The sequence below is a fragment of the Equus caballus genome, chromosome 22 (genome assembly GCF_041296265.1).
Source record: "Equus caballus isolate H_3958 breed thoroughbred chromosome 22, TB-T2T, whole genome shotgun sequence".
Taxonomy (NCBI): Eukaryota; Metazoa; Chordata; class Mammalia; order Perissodactyla; family Equidae; genus Equus; species Equus caballus.
In genome coordinates, this window is record NC_091705.1 from 6,698,404 (window position 1) to 6,718,853 (window position 20,450).

Below are 20,450 nucleotides of genomic sequence, written 5' to 3' on the forward strand. Positions count from 1 at the left end.
ATTTCTCCAAATTTGAATAATACCATTAAAGTTAAATTTTAATTCTTCTTTTTAAATTGTTAATTGTTCTAAAATCCAAAGAACAAATTCAGGAATGAATTATTATTATTGATTACTACATGGTCAATACTAAAAATTATTCTGTCATATAGAAGAGAGAGTGTTGAAAAACTCTTCTCTAGGTATTAAATAGCACACTGCTGCTGAGAAGTAGCTACAATTATCATTATCAATGTTTTACAGATGAGGAAACTGAGGCACAAAGGTCTTAAGTAACCCATGTAAGTGGCAGAGCAAAGGGTCAAGGCCAGGTAGCCGGTAGTGATCAGCTCTCCCTGAAATAAATGAACTTTCATTTGTACCTGCAATTTATTGAAACCAGGGATACTCATATTTCACTTACAGCTAAAATTTACTTGTGCCAACTCACACATGCTTAAGCTAACTGAATGAAAATAAATTCTTAAATCTATGGCTCAATGATTCCACTCTTAGTTTGTACCCAAGAGAAAGTGTGTCTATACCCAACAAAAGACATAGATAAGAGTATTCATAGCAGCTTTATCAATAAGAGAATGGATACATTGGGGTCTATTCATATAATAAAATACCTCACAGCAATAAAAATTAGTCAACTATGAATACACATAATGACATAGATGAATCTCACAGACATAATGTTGAGGAAAAGATGTCAGACTTACAAGTGTATATGTGATATGATTTCATTTATATGACATTCAAAACAGAAAAAGAATAATTGATGGAGATAGAGCTAAGAACAGTGGTTCCTTTGGGGATGATCGGCTGGGAGGGGGAACAAGGGAAACTCCTGGGATGCTAGCAGGGTTCTGAATCTTGACCTGGGTTCTGGTTATCCAGGTGTATATATGTGCTGTGGACTGAATTGCCTCCCCCCAAAATTCAGCGTCAGTCACCCCCAGGTGACTCTAGTGGAGTTAGGGTCTTCCTGGAAGTAATTAGGGTTAAGCAAGGTCAGAAGGGTGGGGCGGTGACCTAATAGGATCAGTGTCCCTATAAGAAGAGACACCAAAGGGCTCATTCTTTCCCTCTCTCTACCATGTAAGGACACAGTGAGAAGGTAACCTTCTGCAACCCATGGAGGAGGTCTCGCCAGGCACCAACCCTGCTGGCATCTTGATTTTGGACTTCCAGTCTCTAGAACTGTGAGAAAATATATGTCTGTGTTTAAGTCACTCAGTCTATGGTATTTTGTTATGGCAGCCCAAGCTGACTATATAGAGTACAACGTATAAAGTTTTATAGAGCTGTACACTCTTCAATGAAATTTAGGCACATTATGTATGTTGTATCCCAATAGAAAACATAAAGAAAAAAAAAAAAGAATCTCTCCAAGCATCACCAAGGACAAATCCTGAATTAAGTAAACAGCTGACGTTTCTGGTCCTCTCCTACATCTGGACTTTGTGTACCGATCAGCAACTCCCATGTTACACGGCGCCCGGCCAGCTTGGACCTCTTTCCAACCTCGAAGAAGAATGCCACCCTGAGGAGGATGCCCGCGAGGCAGGGAACCCCACTGCCAGGAGTCAGCCTGTCCTTCCTTTTACCTCAGAAGACTTGGGGGATGGAGGAAGTGGCCATGCTGGAGGGCCAGGGCTGGGCAGGGCAGGAGATAGCCTCTGCACCCTACCCAAGCCAGCTGTCATGGCCAAGCAGCTAGTGATGCCACCCTCAATTCCCAGGGTGACGAGCATTGCCCGAAGGGGCAGCATCTGTCAACAGCTGACAGGAAGGGCCACCTCAGGGGCAGGCCAGTGCTGCAAGGTGCCACACAACACTGAAGGCAGAGATATTGACAGACACCAAGACCTGTCCAAATGCTTCTGAGCTGGGCAAATACACGAGGGCACAGGAGGTGTAGTGCAGTGTAGAGTTAACACAAAGAACAAAACGATTAAGACAGGACACCCACAGCACGTCCTGTCGCTGCTGGGAAATGCGACTCATCTTCCCTGTTTTGCTTTCTCCAAAGTCTTCTTATATTTCTTCTTTCTTCTTCCAACCTGACCACATAACACCACTTTCTACTTGAAACTGCTTTCCAGGAGAACTTCTCTAGCAATTATAGTACAATTTTATATCTAGATTTTCCACATATACTCCCACTTCTTCTAAAAATATGAGATGATTTCCAACCAGGAAATACATTTCTGACTGCAGGCATAAACTTAGATTTTGCTCAAATACTCCCATATTTGGGTGCATTCTACATGAGGGAAATCTGAAGAAAAAATTTACTTATTCATTTAGAAAATATTAAGTGTTTATAATATAGAAGGCTCTGTATCCAGAGCTACAAGAGGCATCTGTAGAGAGGGATCATTTGTTTAAAGGTTCACTGCCACATTTCTTTGTGCATTTAGGAATTTGCTGATTATTAGCTAACTGATTAAAATATTAGGGGGATAAATACAGAAAAAATAATACCAGATTGGTATCAAGCTAAGATGAAACACTACTGATAATGTAAGCCAATAAGAAAATAAGATATTATTTTCAAAAGTTTGATTTATACATTTTCTCAGAACATATTTTTTGAAAAGTGAGGCATAACTATGTACATAAAACTAAGCCATCCCTTGCCATCAGATGAAAAGTCCTTGATACTCTTATATTAAAAGGAAAATAGTTTCATCTTATTAGTAATTACTGAATTCAGTTACGTTGTTTCCTATTGGTCATCATTAGGAGATAACAAGGGGAAACTATGAAAATCACTTAATTAAATTAAAATATCAACCTTAGAGAATTATATTCTCTCTACTGTCCCGACAATCACTGTAGAGCTCCTGTACTATAGCTCCAACTGATGCTGTGAAGGTCAGAGGCTGTGAGAATAAGGACGAATACTCTATTTTGCCATTTCCTTAAATTTGTTCCTAATGGTGTTAGTGAACAAAAGGAGAAGATATGCCTGGGGTCGAATAGGTTTGGTTAAACCAAATTAAAGAGGTTGCTTTGGAGCAGGACATCCCAAAATCTTAGCACGTTAACATGAATGCTAAGTCTCAAGATGGAATTGCTCTGCATGGTATTGCCCAAGCTGGCTCGGCCCCCACACCCTTCACCGAGCACCTGGAGCTCCAGCAGTCTATTAGAACACATTTTGAGGGACAGTTTTCTGTCTGAAAATGTCTGGAGAGACAAGTTGCTGTAAAATGAAGACCCTTCCACCTTGGCTAGCTCTGTGCTGCCTGCAAGGCCACCATGTTCACTGTCATTATAGGAAAGGGTGTAAAAGGCTCCTTCTCTGGGACAGCCTGGTTTCTAACTCAGAGGCATAAGGGGAGTATGCGCTCCTGTGTTTTTCATGACATTGCCTAACTCTGATCTCTGTCCTCTGAGTACCACATCTGCGACCTGGGCATCTATGCCTGGGTTATAGAGATTATCTGTGGTAGGACAAGAGACCCAGATGCTCAGTGGTGAGAAATGGACGGAAGGGTGGAGAGAAAAGGGATGCAGCAGCAGAGGTGGACTGAGGGTTATAGCCAGGTAGGATCTGGCAGCAGGGAGACCTGGGGGCGAGCGCTCCCAGAGAGGCAGAGGTCAGGGCAACAAGAGATGGCCATTATACGTTAGTTTCAGCTAGGTTCTGCTGTGATAACAAACAAATCTTAAAGTCTCAATGGTTTAACATAACAAGGTTGTACTTCTCACTCACGGCACAGCATGAGAGCAGTCAATGGCTCTTTTGAGCAGTTCTTCCCCATGTGGTGACTCTGGATCCAGAATCCTCCGTCTTATGGTGTTGCCATCTGAAACATGTGGTCTCTGTAGTCACTGAGGAGAAGGGGGAGAGATGAAATGAATTGCCCAATGTCACAAGCTGGATGTAGTGGAGCTGAGATTCCTAACCATGTGGTCTGACTCTGTTGCCCCATACTCTTGACCAATCTGCATTTTCCCAGGATTCAGACTTTGATCAGGACTTAATAAATGCTCAATAAAACCTTATTGACTGAATACTTAATAATTGAAGATAAGTGGTTTTCAATTAAATACATTGCCTTTGCTATTTCCCTCAAACATTTAGGATATAATTCCAAATTAATGTAGCCAGTGACTCGTGACAGGCAAATCCATGGGAAGTTTAAACAGAAACACTAATTTTGTGGCCTTGCGTAAGTAAGACCACAGGATTGTTAACTCTTTTTCTGGCTCTTTGGAGCTCATACAGACAAGACTTGCAGCTCTACTTCTCCTGGCCCAAACACCACAAAGTCCCCAACATCGTGCAGATGCCCCAGAATCTCTTTGTCTCCCTGGTGGCAAACTTGGGCTCATCTCACCACAGATGGGAATCACTTTAAGCAACAAAAGAGGGAAAACAATGACTCAAGATTTTTCTGTTCATTATAGGGCAACCATGCTCAGAAGTTAATAACTACAAAAGGTTGAGAAAATTGAGAATGAGATAAAGGAATGTGACTATTTCGCAACACCCAGAGCCGTTTAATTAGCTATTCAACCACAGCTGCCCAGGAACTGAGAAACTGGTACAATCTGAAGTTCTGGCTCATATATTGAGTAGATTTCCCCCCACTGTTTCCATCATCTAGGGGAAATCCAGTGGTGTCATAATTACTCTAGATCAAGGTAGTTGGGGGTGTGGGGGCAGAAAACTACCCATGGGAAAGAGCCTATTCCATTTTCTTGGGAACCCTCCGGTGCATTCTCATGCTGGTAAAGGATGTTCATTACTGTAGAAGAAGACATTTCGCAGCTTAAAAGGCAGTGTTCCCCAGAGCCTGGCACTGCTGGAACTCCACAGAGGTCTCACGCTGTCACAATTAGCATGACGGAGTGATTTTCCAATTTGCGGAATGTCTTGGGAAGAAAGAAAAAACAAAGGCCAACCCAAAGCACACCACTCAGAAATAATCACAAGGAGTACTGTTCCCATCCCCGCCTGCCTCTCAGCTCTTAGATGGTGTCCAGAGCCTGGTCTCTCAGATGCCCTGGAAATGCCTCCGGGGAAGGGTACAGGCAAAAGGGCCTCCTCTTCTGCCCTCTAGTGGTCGAGACAGATCAGCGCAGAAGCCCACTGGGTCCACCCACAAGGGGTAGGGGTTAGCTTTCTTGGACTCACACAAACCTCCTTGCCGCAAATGTTCACTGCTGAATCCCTAACGCCTGGCATAGTGCCTGGGGCAGAGTATGGGGTCAACAAATATTCGTTGAATTAAATTTAAAAATCAAGTATTTGATGCCCTACACAGAGGACAGGATAACCAGAGAAACATTACTAACAGTGTCTGCCTTCAAGGTGCTTACAAACGAGCTGGAAGATGAAGATAAACACAGGGGCATCCATCATTTTCCCAAACCACACCAGTCTTGTGGTATAGTCCAGGACTGTGGACCTGGGTGATAAAACAGTTACTGACAGCCTTCGCTAGCACATCACTGAAACTAGTCTCTACTTTTCCCTTCTACTTCAAAGATGGCCGCGTCCAGCCTCCTGGGGACAACAGTTACCTCCCCTCTCCCACCATTCATGATGTATCTCCCAGGTCCCTAGGTGCCCAGCCCCACCCATGGCTGTGCTGAAACCCCTGTCCTCCAGGCCTCGGTCACTCCAGTGGTTGCCTGGGATGTCCCCTACAGTGTGCCACATTCCATGGCCCGACCACAGTCCCAGGCAGCCTTGGGTTTCAGAGCCTTACAAAGCCCTTAACCAAGCGGACAGTTCTCTCATGTGACTGGGCATTTCAGCTCATTCCAATTCTCTCTTCATCTCTAAAAATATATATCCATCGCTTTTGTTTAGACTGGGAAACTAATCTGCATCGCTCTTAAATCTACCCCTCCCCGCCAGCTCTCCAGGGCCCCCGACACCTCTTTAGCAGGGAAACACTCAGCCGTGGCTACAAATCCAATAGTACCAAACGGCTTTTATTGAAAACCCTAAATGCAGTTGTTTGGGGATCAGCTCAGCAGCTCAGTGGTACCTCCTCGACAACTCTGTCTGCATCTTCTGGTGGTCCCACGAGGAGGAACATGGTAACGTGACCTCGCACAACTGTTTTCAAAGGGGAAGAGGGTGGCAGACCTTTCTGCTCACATACTTCTTGCTTCTTAGGGAAGAACCAGGGCCCTCCGGGAGGCTGCCCTTCACATCCTGCTGTCCAGGATGGCTTATATGCCCCCCAGCACACGGCTGAGAGGATCTCTTCCCAAAGGAATAAAATCGTGATTTAGCAAGGAATGTGGAGGAACGCTCTTGCGAAGGTAGACAACAGTGTCTGCCGCACTCAGCTGAAAGTGCTGCAACAATAGGGCGCTGACGATCCCGCGTAACAGCAAGTCCGGGCAGGGAGCTCCAGGACCGGCTCATTCGCCAGCTGCACTACGTCAAGGCTCTGGGGTGGCTTCTCTGTGACTCTCTCAGCTTTGCCCTCGTGGTCACTAGGCAGCTGACTACATCCTCACACACACCATCCAAATGCAGGCAGAGGGATGTTTCCTCTCTGATGTTACTCTTCTATTACAGAGGAAACCTTCTCTCAGGCCCTTAGCTGACTTTCCCCCTGGTTCCATTGTCATGATGCGTCACATGCCCTTGTCCCAGTGAAGGGTGTCTGGGAAAGCGAGTATCTGGCCTTTTTCAGAGTATGAGGTATACTTCTGCCAGCAAGGAAGAAAGGTGAGTGATGGCTGTTGACTAGGCATATAGTAGCAATTATTAATCTACTATGAGAATTACAAATATTCAGAAGAGAGAGCTCTCCATGAGGCTGTGCTGATCAGAGACAGGTTCATGAAGAAGCAAGTTTGTGGTCATTTAATCTCTTAAATAAGACACAAAACCTGTCCTCTGGGTACACTATTAAACTCCAGGGGTGATACCCAGCGATCACTCAGTTAGGCTATTTCAGACCATTGGCCCATACTCGTTGAGGAACACCAGCTCCTAGCCTTTGCTCTCCACCTGGCCTGTTTAAGAAAAACAGGCTGAAGGAGACAGGCCCATTTCTTAGCTACAGGCCAGGAGACCCACAATAGCAAACCACCAAACAATTCCCCCTCGGAGGGACTTAGAAACCGCGAGGAGTCTCGATATGCATGGCTGAGCTCAGGAAGGAGATGAATAGACCCAAGCAGTGGGTCGTTTGGACCCTAACCCTGGATGCTTTATTAAGAATCATTGCTCAGAGTCTATGACAGGTCGTTAAGACTAACTGCATCATCCTGACAATAATGAACCGCATCTTTGAAGATTGATGTGGTGGGTTTCGTTGGCAAAAAGCCACAGCTTTACATAAGACCTCTGTTTTTTTTTATGTCCGGCTTCCTCTTGGGAGGCTCAGACTTTGAGATCCTTAACAAAACGCGTGACTGTCGACTCTGCAGATTGGCGAGGTGCAGGGATGACACGGAAATGACTGGTGGGGTCTGCTGTGTCTCGGGACAGTGCACAGCACAGAAAGAACACAGTTGGCATCCATTGGAACCTCAGTGTGATACAACCTGCGCCATTGTATTGAACTTCCTAACAGGCCTGAGGGGTAGCCACTCTTGTTCCTAATTTACAGAAGAGGAGAGCTGAATCTTCCCAAGGGTTTGTAACCTGTCCAAAGTCATACCTTCTAGGACTTGGCATAACCTGGCTTTGAACCCAGGATTTTCAGACTCCAGAGCCATGCTCTTCCTCCTTGGCTCATCTTATAGAAATTTGACAAGAATTGTTGCAAATCAGGCTTCCCCCACATTTCTCCATGAATCCCCATGGGGTTCCCACATCTACCCAGGAAGGAAGCCAGCTATCCCAGGTGTGGTTCTCAAGAGTCAAAAAGTCAAATCAAATAATGCTCTCTGCTCCCAGGGGCCCAACTTTGTGGCCACAGAGGAATGAGCCATGCTTGATGCAGTAACACTTAAAACACTACTGTTAAAGTGCAAACACTCCTGGAAAGGGCCAGGGGTGCCTTACATTCCCACCAAGATGGAAAAGATCATCAGGAGGGCTCCATTGTGACAGAGGGAGAGGAACCTGGAAGTGTGAAAACATCACAGACTAGTTAGAAAGTCTCAGAGCAGGAGCCCTAGATTTGGAGATGTCATGACCCAGTGTGCGACTCTCCACCCCTCTCCAACCGGCTCTCCCTAGAGGTTGGTATGTATGGAGAGCTTCAGCCAATGCTAAATGTGGCAGCAGTAGCTGCCCAGTGGCAAGTTGACTACACTGGACCTTCCCATCATGTTAGGAGCAGTGCTTGTTCTCATAGGGTCACACACATGTCCCAGAGAGGGGTTTGTCTTCCCTGCCAACAGCACTTCTGCCAGAGCCACTGTTCTTGGACTTAGAAAATATATTTTCCATTGCCCTGGTTTCCCATACGATGTTGCTTCTGCTCAGAAGACATGTTTTACTACAAAGGAAGTGTGACAATGGGCTCACGCACTTGGAATTCGTTGGTTTTTCCATGTGCCTCATCACCCAGAAGCAGCTGGCTTGCTATCTGCTGGAATGAGCTGCTGAAGGCTCAGGAGCAGCACAGCTAGGAGACAAGACTATATGAGATTAGGGTATTGTCCTATGTGATATGCTTTAAACCAGCGTCCAGTATATGTGCTCTCTGACCCTGACCCCTTGGCAACCACTGATCTTTTTACTATCTCCATAGTTTTGCCTTTTCTAAGATGTCATATGATTGGAATCATACAGTATGTAGCTTTTTCAGACTAGCTTTTTTCACTTAGCAATATACTTTTAAAATTCCTCCAAGTCTTTTCATGGCTTAACTAACAATCCATCGTATGAATGTACTACAGTTTTTTTTATCAATACACCTATTGAAGGACATCTGTATTGCTTCCTATTTTTGGCAATTGTGAATAAAACTTCTCTAAAACTTTGTCCACATGTTTTTGCGTGGACATAAGTTTTCAACTCAATTGGGCAAAGATCTAGGAGCACAATTGCTGGATCATATGGTGAGACTATGTTTAAGCTTTGGAAGAAATTGCTGAACTGTCTTTAAAGTGGCTGTACCATTTGCATTCCCACCAGCAACATATGAGAGCTCCTGTTCCTCATTTAGTGTTGTTGGTTTTTTGGATTTTATCCATTCTAATAGGTCTGTAATTGTATCTCATTGTTGTTTTAATTTGCAATTCCCTAATGATGTATGAGGTGGAGCATCTTTTCATATGTTAGTTACCATCTATCTATCTTCTTTGGTGAGGTATCTGTTCAAATTTTTTGCCCATTTTTAAATCAGATTGCTTATTTTTTTATCATTTAGTTTTAAGAGTTCTTTTTATATTTTGGATACAATTTCTTTATTGGATATTTATTTTGCAAATATTTTCTCCCAGTCTGTGACCTGTCTCTTCATTTTCTTAACAATGTCTTTTGCAGAGCCGAAGCTTTTGATTTTAATAAGGTCCAACTTATCAGTGGTTTTTTTCTCATGGATCGTGCTTTTGGTGTTTTATCTGAAAACTTGTCACCAAACCCAAGGTCACTTAGATTTTCTCTAACATTTTCTTATAGAATTTTTATAGTTTTGCATTTTACATTTAGGTCTATGATCCATTTTGAGTTAACTTCTAAGAAAGTTTTAAGGTCTGTATCTGGATTCTTATTCTTTTCTTCTTGTTTTTTTGTTTTTGCATGTGGACATTCAATTAGCCCAGGTTCATTTGTTGGAAAGACTATCATTTCACCATTGAATTGTTTTTGCTCTATTGTCAAATATCATTTGAGTATATTTGTGTGAGTTTATTTCTGAGCTTTCTATTCTGTTTCGTTGATCGGTGAGTCTGTTCTTTCGCCAATGCCACACTGTCTTTATAGCTTTATGTAAGTCTTGAAGTTGGGAGAAGGCAGTCCTTTGACTTTGTTCTTCTTCAGTGTTGTGTTGGCCATTCTGGGTCTTTTGCCTCTCCATGTAAACTTTAGAATTAGTTTGTTGACATACACAAAACAGCTTGTGGGTATTTTCATTGGGATTGAGTTGAATCTATAGATCAACTTGAAAAAATACACATCTTAGTAATATTGAATCTGATAATCCCAATGTACACAGAATATCTCTCCATTATCAATTTTAGATCTTTGAATTCTTTCAACAGAGTTTTGTAGTTTTCTGTATAAAAATTCTGTACATATTTTATTAGCTTTAAACCTAAGTGTTATCTTTTTCTTTGTTTTTTGGTGCTAACGTAAAAGGTAATGCTTCTGTTTTCACAAAAAATAAAATTAATGTCTTTCAAAAATTTAAGTTGGCTAAAACAGTGTTAATTTGTTTTATTGTGTAATAAGGCTGTTTCGTGCTTCGGGTTTGGTTAACAAGAGAAAGGGAGTTCAGGCAGGAAATTAGTGATGTTAGACAGGTGGCTACCTAGCCAGAAGTTTCTAGAGGGGGGAGGAAGTCTGTTGAGTTGGGCAGGTAGTGAGGTGACAAGTCTGAGGCAGCCCTAGGTATTCCTTAAGGAATATAAATACATCCAAAACATTGGAAAACTTGGAAAAGAAAAGTAAAAACAAGTTTCTTGCTACCAATAACTCCCTATTTCCCAAGGCCAACTAGAATGTCACTTTGACTGCCCAGTCAGCTAATAATCTCCATTTCTTGCTGCACCTATTTCCTAATTCCAGAAACCCCAGGAACACAGTGTGCACTGACACAGACTACCTCATAAAGCTTCTCCAGTAGTTCAGAAGCTGAGTGAGAGGGACCATTTTCCACAGGTGTCCTCAGCTTTGTCACAGATTTCTCTACTGTTACTTAGAGATGACTCACAAGACACAGAATCTACTTGAAAAAGAGAGCTACTAGGTTCTCTTATAAGCCTGAAGACATATGGTATCTTCACAGGTCTCCTCAGGTTTGGGACCAGATTAAGAAACCCACAAGGAACCCAGGTGTGGTGTGAGACCCACAGGGAAGTGCCCTATTGGGGCCTGAAGTTTCCTCATGGCCGCTTGTCATGGCTTTTCCTCCTCAGGGCAATAGGATAGAACAAATGGCCTGTGACTACTAACTATGGCTCTAAAGTGAGGCACACATGGGTGCTGTGTGCTCTCACAGAGGGCTGACTCTACACCTGCGTTAAGGAAGACCCTACCATGTCTATGTGGTTCTCAGCCTTGAGCAACATCAGAATCCCCTGGAGCTCTTGTTTTAACTCAGACTCTGGGCCCCACCTCCAGAGTTTCTGATTTCATAGGTCTGGGGTGAGGCCTGGGCATTCCCAGGTAACGCAGTTGCTGCTGTGTGGGGATCACACCACTGGCTATAGACCTCCTGGTGGTCCTTTCCGGTTTAGGACTCATGCTTACTTGCTTATGGGTCAGAAATGATGGCTGGTCACAACCTTCCTTCACCTTTTTTGGGAATCAAAGCAACAAATTTCTCCCCAACTCTTTTACCAAAACTCCTCTGGAGGCTACCTGGCTTCTCATTGCTCTTTCTCTCTGTGTATTTGCATTCTCTTTCACTGAGAACTGGTCTGGTCTCGTCTCCTCTCAGCACGTGTTGGGAAGAGTCCAGCCTTGTCCTTCACAGCATCTCCCTTCAATGTCCAACAGAGACCAATCAAAGCCAAGTTCCCTGGAAAGAGATTCCTATTGGCCAACTTGGGTCATGTGACTCCACTGCCCCTGACAGCAATCTCTCCGAGAAGAGACAGGGACAAGGCAGCCAAATGAATGACATTCCTGCCTCAGCCATAGACCTCAATGTTCTCCACTGTCACTCAAAAAGTCAGGCTTGCTTGCTCTTCAGATCTCACTGAAACCAACAATGAAAGGCCTGATTGCTTCCTGCTGGGCAGTTGTGAGTGACTTTGGTGATATATTCATATACAGTCTCCTCAGAGGGCACCAACACTCATTCACCATTTATGGAACATAGGCCACGTACCAGGAAGCAGAATTCAACTGTAAAATCCAGGCTCTGGTGTCAGGCTGCTCTGCCAAAATCTTGGTCAAGTTATCCCAGCCTCTACCTTAGAAATGGCTGTAGGGATCAAAGGGGTTAACTCACGTGTGTGCTCATTTCTATTTCCAGGCATGTTCTTATCATTCTGCATGCACACGCTGATTGACTTCTCACAGTAGATCTATGTCATAGGTATTATTATCTCCATTTTATAGATGAGAAATTTGAAACTTAGGTGAAGAAATTTGCTTAAGGGATTAGAACCCCAGGTCTGTCTGTGATTAACCTCAATGCAAGACAGTCTCTCCAGTTGTCTATTTCAGACACACCATGCCAGGTACTTGCAAATACACTACATTATTTAACAACATGCCCACATGATATACATATGGGTATGGACATAACTATGAGTGTATGTACATGTATGTGTTTAAAGATTGGCCATGTCAGCTGACACCAAGAAGCAAACAGGTCCTAGTGCTGCCAACTGAGTATAAACAACTTTCACAGAATATAAATAACAATAAATAATATCCAGACAAGGACATTTGGTGACCAGGGTGAAGGAAGACAGAAACGAGACCCGTTGATAATCATATCTAAACCTCACTAGAGATAAGGACACTCTGAAACCACAAAAATAACTAGCAGTTAACTTTGTTTCTTTACCAGTGACATCTTTAGCCCCATTTTAATCCTTTTGCCTCCTAGATAACAATTACCAAGATACACAACAATAGTGTTGTTCCTACTCCTTAATGACACCCAACCTAGAACTAGCTTCCACATCCCTATGCCTTCTTTAGAATCACCCAACAAGCCCAGGAACCAGGAGGAGCCCTCTCAACACCCCCTTACTGAGACACCCCCAATTCCTCCAGTGTGGGCTCTCCCCTGCTGTAGAAAATTAAATAAACCTGATTTGGTCCCTCCAGGTGTGTTCCTGGAGCCTTTGGCTGGTGGGGCTTTGACAACACACACACACGCCATTTTAAGGGTTGAATAGTGTATGAAAGATGAAACCCATTGTACTCATCAATTTCACCCACCTCATGCAACTAATTCAGAAAATGGCAAGCTGGGTTACTCTTCCAGCATCTGGGCTCAATTGGTCCTTCTGTCCCTTCTCTGTGTAGGACCTACTCCAGGCTCCCTGAACTTTGAAGCCGAGATTCAAGTTCCTCGAGGAAAGGCCCGGAACCTGAACGAATTTTCCAGCACCTTGCTCTAGCACAAACTTCCAGGCCTAAAACAGGGATTACAAACACCTGAGGAGAAGTTGGACTTCAAGAACTCAAAACGCAAGCAGAGAAGGAGACGCCAGTTGCAAACGTTGAGACAAGATGGAAAACTATTATTCCGCCTATGACAGAGAGGTAAGAGCACTGGTCTGGAAGGGAGCGTCTCAAACTGGCTCTGTCATTTTGGCCAGAGTGAGCTTGAGCTGGTCAGTTTACTCTCCTGAGACTATAAATTGAAAAGATTAGACAACATACCTGGTGTTCTAGTCTGAGCTCCTCAGAGCTCCATACCGACCTGAACACGGGGACCCCTGGGACCACTGAAGGGGCCGACAGGCCTCTGAGAACTCCCTCTTCCGCTGCGCAACAACTCTGACTTAGTCTGTCTTAAGTTTTTATGCTTCTAATTTAGACAGCATTTGAAGAAGGACTTTGGCAGATAAAAAAGCAGTTTGAAAAATCACTGGACTAGATAAATCTCTGGTAGCCACAATTTGTGTCAAGAAAGGACGAAATACAATTATTAATCACAAAAGGAAAACACTATGCTTAGCCCATTCTTCAAAACTTTAAGGTCGAATGTCTGATGATCACTCCCAAGGAAGTGTCGGCCGGAGGTTCTCTAGCTTACAGGGAACCTTAAGTGAAGTCTGATTGACGGAAGAATTATAAAGTAGTATTAGCATGCCACTTCCATTTTAACATTTAAGTAGAAAGCCTCAATGATGGCATCTAAGAGAATGAAGGAAATATGGGAATTTCAGATACCACAGAGATATGGAGAGATAGAGAGAGCTATGCTCTTGCTTTGAGGTCCCCCCGACATATACCAAGTGCTACTGGTGCATAAGGCCTGCCCTGTTAAGGCCCCAAACTGCAGGGGGCAGCAGTTACAGCAACAGCTCTGTGGCATTAGGGTTCCTGGTAGGGAAAGTTGGAGAAGAGGCTGATGTGCATCTGTGATGGTGGGATTAGAGAGAAGCAGGAAATGCAAGTTTGGGGGTTAGGACTGGGGAATGAGGTGGGACCCGCTGGCTAGAGGACCCTGCCACGTACGCTAGCAAGTGGGGTGTTGTCAACAACTCCTCTCTCTGCTGATGGTCAATTTGTAAGGAAAAAAACCCCACATAAGTAGGCTTTATATTTTGCCTTCTGTCTTCATGAACTTTATATTTTTACTATTTTTAATATTATTGAAGTATGATATATACATAAAGGAAACATAATATATAAATAAAGGACATAAATATAAACAAAGACATAAATAAAGGAAAGTTCACAAATGACTACTGTATGGCTTGATGAACTTACATGAACTGAACACACAAGCGTAATCAGCTCCCAGATCAGGAAATAGATCATTGCCAGCCCCCCGCCAAGCCTCCCTATGCCCCTCCAGTCTCAGATCACTTCCCATCCTGCCTTCTAATACCATAAATTAACATTTCTTGTTTTCAAACTTTATGTCACTGGAGTCAGGCACAAAAATATGCACTCTTTTGTGCCTGGCTTCTTATGTTCAGCATCATGCTTGTGAGATTCATTCATGTTGTTGCATGTGGTTGTATTTTGTTCATTCTCATTGCTGTCATATTGCACTGTGTACGAATTGAACCAATTAGTTGTTAATTCTGCTGTTGGTGAACAGTTGTGTTATTTCCAGTTTGGGGCTATTATGAATAACACTGTTAGGAACATTCCAATACATGGCTTTTGATGTACAGATGTATGCGTTTCTACTGGGTTCATTCCTGCGAACGGAATGGCTGGGCCATGCTGTATATATGAACACTGAGAAGGCCATGGTGCTGCCTGTGCTGGTTTCTTAAATGTCACTAAACAGTGTGCCAGAGTGGTCATACGAACCACACCTCCACCAGCAGTGCCTGAGAGTCCACGGGCTTTTTAGTTTCTAACCGAGAAATCAGTGAAAGCGAAGGAGGAGGAGGGGGAGGAAGAGGAATTAGCAGCAGTGACCCTGTAAAAATGTGAAAGTGGCCTCTCTTCCCTCTTTAGGTCACTTGAGTACGAAGTGGAGTTAACACAAGTTTTGGCCTTTCTCCAAAGCTATGAGGGAAAAGCACACACACGATTTCTTGCTATAAGGACCTGCTTTTGGGGGTGGGTATTGAATCATCTGATAATTATTGAATTATCTGACTCTGCTAGAGACATACCACTCCAGCAAGTGATACCACCCCTGGAGCCTGAGGCAGCATGCACTTCTGCCCTCAGGGTTGCCAACGATTCCTTCTAACACATGCTTTAGGTGGAAGCCACAGGGACCAACGAGAGCTGATGGTGACTATGCCATGCTCTGAAGGCCAAGTAAGGCCAGCAGAGAATGGAAGAGACCAACAGAGAATAAGGTTGTACTTTTGATTTCTACCTACTGTAAACTGATCATGAAATAGCTCCCTACCATGGAGTCAACAAGGGAGACTGAATCAGTAGCCCAGGCTAATGATGACTTGTTGGCTTGGCTGGGCCCAGAGTCTAAGGAGCAGGAAAACCTCAGCCCTTATTCCCATCAACAGGACTTTGAGAGTGATGGGGATTCATAGCTAAGTCTTAGTAGCTGCTACCACACGTCGGGGCGGTGGAAGCCAGAGCCAAGGTAAAACATTTCAGTTTGCCGGATGTGTATACATTCTATTTGCTCCTCACGATTAAACATGCTTTCTTCCCGTGCGCCTCTGCTGATAGCCTGCTGGGTGTAAACGGTATGAGATGTCTGCATTTGATGTCCGTTTCAAGCTGAAAGGAGAGCAAAAAATAAGACTATATTTTCAGAACCTGGGAGAGCCAGACTGGAAGCCGTTGAGAGTGAAAAGAAGTTCCAGAGACCCAGCTAACAGACATTTTCCTTAATGCAAATATCCCGTCAAATCCCAGGGAAGTTATGGGCTGTTTGAGAGTGGACTGTGACGAGGATTTTCAGTTCCATCTCATTTCTTCTCTTCATATTCCTGAGCAAATTCAGGAGAGACAGTGAGAATCTTAAAGTAAATTAATTAAATAAACGGTGGTCTTCCGTCTGGTTGGAGTGGAGCCCTGCCTGGCACCAAGGAGACAAACCAGATACATGCCTCTCAAAACAGTGGCTTCGGTGAGCATGGCAAGAATTCCTCTCTCAAAATACACATGCTCTACAAGACAGGGAGGAAGAATGGTGTCTATCAGTGTGTACGATTACCCACCTTCTTATCTACATTTTTTGTCTTCTTGTTTCTACATCTAAACAATGTAATTAAAAAAAAATGCCGGATTCCTTCTATGTACAGATGCTATCCTGAAGTATACAAAAACTCCAAGCAATCGAAGAACCAAAGATGAATAAGAGAGCTCGCCCTCTCCCTGGAAACTGGAGTCCAGTAGAGGAGACACATTTGTGCCGTGACCACACCACGTGGTAAGAAGGGAACTGCACGGACAGCTGTGACATGTGATGCCAAGAGCGTGGGCTTTGGAGCTCCCATCCTGTCTTGGTCATGTAGCAGCTGAGTACTTGGGGGATCTCCCACTCCTCCGTCTTACTACAAGACTTAAACAGACTCAGGCACATAAAGCCCTGGGTTGGCAGCTGGCATAGAGTAAACACAACAAATGGCAATCCTTCTGCTGAACTGTCTGTTATCACCTGGCACCACCAGGAGTCCCACCTCAGACCAGGAGCCACATTTCCTAGCACTCTTTCCCCTGAGACGTTTCAGGTTTAAATGAGAAAAACTCACTGCCAGTGAGAAGAGCTCACACGGCAAGGCAGAAGTAGAGCAGAGTCCGCAGTTCTTGGGGAGTCATGTCAAACGGAGCAGTTTGTTGAACATGGCTATTTAGCAGACTCCATCCCCAGCTTACACTTTGACAGCTAGACTTGGTGGCTTCTCAGACACCTCTGAGAATCCCAGTCTTTCCAGCTCTGGGTGATAAGTGACTGTCTCTCCCATCCTTCCGCAGCAGCCTTCAGACTGTGCTTCCCTCAGCTACTCCCACATTCATGTAAACCCCAGTTCCTTGTTCTTATAACGTAGTTAGCAAGTCTGTTTTCCTGACCAAACCCAGACTGATCCATTTTCATCCCAAAGGCATGAATGATGAGAAATAATAAGGTGTATTTGGGGATTGTCTGAGATGGTTGCCAAACACTCATATATTTTGGAACCAAGTCATAGCCAGGTAATTCTGAGCAACGCGGCTCAGAGAATGTCTATACATATCTGAGTGCTTCTGTGTTAATAACTCTTCATAAAACTTAGGATAGACAAGTACAAGAGTTCTCAGGGCTGAAATCAATGCTTAGCACACTCATTCAAACATTTATTTGCCATTATTTTGCTGTGGTACTGCGCGTGGATCTGCAGACCAGCTGTGGCTCTGTTGGGTTCAGCATGGCTTAGCTCCAGGTTACAGGCTGGGTTGGCTCTGTTGTGTGACTTTCATCCCCAGAACGACCCAGAATAAAGGACCTACAGCTACTTTACAGGGGCATCCTCTTCTGAACTGGTGGGGTTCTGTCACAATAATGCTGCGTAACAAATAGAGCAATCTACCACAAATTCCTGGGATTCCAGGTCCACTTAGCTTTTGCTGTTATATAAATGAGACTTCATAATCATCCCCCCTCCGCAATTTCTCAGTTCTCAATGCAAACGGGCATGGTGATTCAAAAAAGATAGAGAAGTGACATTTGTACTCCTAAACCAATGATCTCCAAAATAAGGTACCCACACTCCAGAAAGTAGGGCAGACACTTCTTCAGGGTATGGAAAGAAAACATTTTACTAATTTAATACTTAAACCTATATTTATATTTATTTTTTAAAAAACATATGAAAGATCTTAGCCTTCCAATAATTAATATATGGAATGACATGAGGTCTTCAATAGATCCATTTACCTACCCGTCATGTCCTTGGGGATCCTGAGGGAAGGATGGGAATTCTATAATGCAAAGGGGTTGGCAGTGATTTTTATCTAGCATAAATAAACCTATTTAAAATAAACATTTATATGTACTATTATTAATGATGGATGTTACACTAAATTATATTTTGTCTTAAGATTTTCCCAGTCCTTCTCAACAGGAGTTCCAGGAAATTAAATCCTAATGCCCTAAAACATCCACTGAATGTAATGATGACTTTCTCCCCATGAATCCAGAATGGTGCCAGCCAGCTCTGCACCTTCCTTGGAGGAATTCAGAAAAATTACTGAAACCATTGTCTGTGGGGCTTAATTAACTTGAGAATGGCTATATGAAGCCATCATGTGTAGCCAGACATCATTTAAAAGCATCAGAAATAAGAAGACAAATATTAATATTTTTTCATTGATGTTTAAATTCTCTGTCTAGTACTTTACAAAATTTCAAAAATCTTTTTATTTATTAGTGATGAACAAAAGCCACTCAACTTTGAGAGAACACTTGTCATCCTACATCAATAAAAAATTACTAAAAAATGCACAGAAAACAATATGGTAACAAACTAAAATGCATCCCTCTGCCAGCAAACGCCATTGGAATACTCACAGAAAACACCACTGAAGAAACAAGCATTTGAACAAGCATGCAGTGCGGGAGGTTGTAAACAGATTAAGTACAGATGTTTGTAAAAAGTTTAGCTTATGGGATTTGCCAGATTGGTTTCAATAATGAAATCCACAAGAAGTGCTTTCGGTGTGTCACTGTAGTAAAGATGTGCAAGGAAAGACATAAGCTCAACAGTTGAGTTCTTTCTTAAATACAAGGTCTTATGAGATTAAAAAAGAATTTGGGGATAAGGCTGCCAAGATAATACCACATGTGAGACACACTCCCTCACTGCCACATTCATGGGGAAACTCTTGCAGAAAATATGTTAGCCAGAAGTGTGCCAAGGACTACAGCATATCAATGATGTTGGCAATTTTATAAGATTAAGACCTTTAAGATCAAGTAGAATTTTTACAATACTTTATAATAGGCGGGGACTGTTACGGACCGAATGTTTGCTTTCCCCCCAAATTCGTATGTTGAAGAGCTAGCCACCAGTGTGATGGCATTTGGAAGTAGGGCCTTTGGGAGGTTATTAGGTTTAGATGAGGTCATGAGGGTGAAGCCCCCATGATAAGATTAAGAAGAGCAAAAGGGGCTGGCCCCGTGGCTGAGTGGTTAATTTCAGGCACTCCACTTTGGCAGCCTGGGGTTCACTGGTTCGGATCGTGGGCATGGACCTAGCACCTCTCTTCAAGTCACGCTTTGGAGGCATCCCACATAGAAGAACTAGAATGACCTACAAAGAGGATATACAACTACGTACTGGGGCTTTGAGGAGGAAAAAAAAAAAAAGAGGAAGATTGGCAATAAATGTTAGCTCAGGGCCAATCTTCCTCAAAAAAAGAAAAAGCTCTGGAAAAAAAAAAAAAAAGAAGAGCAAGAGACATGAGCCTTCTCTCTCTCTCATTCTCTCTCTTTCTTTCTGTCTCTCTCTCCATGAGCACCCACCAAGCAAAGACCATCTAAGCACACAGCAAGATGGCAGCCATCTACAAGCCAGCAAGCAGGCTCTCACCAGACACCAAATCTGCCAGCACCTTCATCTTGGACTTCCCAGCCTCCAGAACTCTGAGAAATCAATCCCTATTGTTTAAGTCACCCAGGCTATGGTATTTTGTTACAGCAGCCTGAGCAGACTAAGTGACTGACTTTGAAACGTTTTTGTGCCATATACAGATTTGTATGTTATCTCGCAGCAAAGTACTTAAAAGATTTGGCAGACTTAAGGATGAGTTATATGCTTTTCTTTTTCAAAAAGACAAGTGTTTCAGATTTGCTGACCTTTCCTGAAATGACAAGTGGCTGCCACTGCTCTGCTATCTAACAAATAATTCTTTTTAAAAGAAGTGTCACACCTGTCCATCCAAGGTAAAGATGACATTTAAACAAAGAGTGAAAAGAAACTGCTTTTTTGAAGAAATGCGTGCTATGAAGACAGCATTTTTTAAAAAGATGTTTGGATATATTCCCAATGTTATGTGATTTAAAAAAAACAATCATAGGTGTTACCTATAAAAACTCTAACTCTCTCCACAATCTCAAAACTTGGGAACAACATTTTATAACTTGTTAGACAATCTTCCTAATGAAGTGTGTCAGTGGTTTAGAAAGAATTTGTTCAAAATAGACAAGCACAATACCATCTGATTAGTTTGCAAGAACAACTAAAGGTCTTCAAGGAGGAATACAATTTGCTAGAAATAATTCAACAAAAATCATTGCAAAGTTGGTGGA